Genomic DNA, 1,236 nt, shown 5'->3' with positions numbered 1-1,236 from the left:
TAAAACTTATCACAATTTGTTCACACCAAGTTTTTGGCGCCATTGCCGAGGACCTAAGATATTAAGAACACTTAATTTTTATTACTTTAGCCATTTATTTTATTGCAATTTAAATTTTATTTTGATTTTTGTTACTAAATTTTATTCCTTCTGGCAAGTTTTTATAGTTTATGACTAGAAGAAACCCATTGGGACCATTACTTTTTGATAGTGAGATCGATCGCGCAGCTTGCAGAAATCGAAGAGAAATAAGGTGAAGCCTAAGATACACAGAGGAAGAGCAAGAGGATGATATTTCCACCACAACCGAGGAGATGGCTGAAAATCAAGAAAACCCACTACCTCCTGCAATTGCTGCTGATCCAGTAAATCAGAATCCTGCTCCACGCACTATGTATGATTATGCTAAACCTACTTTAACAGGAACTGAGTCAAGTATAGTTAGGCTTGTTGTTGCTGCAAATAATTTTGAACTGAAACCTAACACGATTCAAATGATACAACAGTTTGTTTAGTTTGATGGTCTGCAGGACGAGGACCTAAACTCTCATTTGGCAAATTTTTTGGAATTTTGCGACACTTTTAAAATCAATGGCATTTCTGATGATGCCATTCGCCTTCGGTTATTTTCCTTTTCGTTGAGGAACAAAGCTAAACAGTGGTTGGACTCGTTACCACGAGGGTTAATCACTACTTGGGAACAAATAACCGAAAAATTTTTACTTAAATATTTTTTGCTGGCTAAAACAGCTAAGTTGAGGAATGATATCTCTTCCTTTGCGCAGATGGATCTAGAAACACTCTATGATGCATGGGAGAGATACAAGGATCTATTAAGAAGGTGCCCTCACCATGGGTTACCTTTATGGTTGCAGGTTCAAACATTTTACAATGCTGTGAACCCCTCAACACGACAACTTATCGATGCAACTGCTGGTGGGACTATCAATAACAAAACACCTGAAGTGGCTTACGAATTTATTGAACAGATGTCACTGAATAACTATCAGTGGCAAGTCATGAGAACAAAGCCGACAAAAGTAGCCAGTGTTTTCAACCTCGATGCGGTTACTATGCTATCTAACCAGGCAGAACTTTTAAATAAAAAGATTGACGGTTTATATGGTTCTACTCAGGTACATCCAGTGATGAGATGCGATTCAAATGGAGAAGGAGTACACACAGAATATTAATCCTTCAACCCCAACACCGAGGAGGAAACAAGTTCAATATATG

General features: G+C 37.9%; 1 non-coding gene across 1 annotated transcript; it reads right to left on the bottom strand.

Moving 5' to 3' along the window:
• Positions 1-752: 752 nt before the first annotated feature.
• On the bottom strand, positions 753-859 carry LOC121207429 (small nucleolar RNA R71). Its single transcript, XR_005902525.1, has one exon. It is a non-coding gene; the product is annotated as a small nucleolar RNA R71 (small nucleolar RNA).
• Positions 860-1,236: the final 377 nt, after the last annotated feature.

Source organism: Gossypium hirsutum, chromosome A01 (assembly GCF_007990345.1).
Source record: "Gossypium hirsutum isolate 1008001.06 chromosome A01, Gossypium_hirsutum_v2.1, whole genome shotgun sequence".
Taxonomy (NCBI): domain Eukaryota; kingdom Viridiplantae; phylum Streptophyta; class Magnoliopsida; order Malvales; family Malvaceae; genus Gossypium; species Gossypium hirsutum.
The sequence above is the reverse complement of the archived record's forward strand: the minus strand, read 5'-3'. Positions and strand labels throughout refer to the sequence as shown.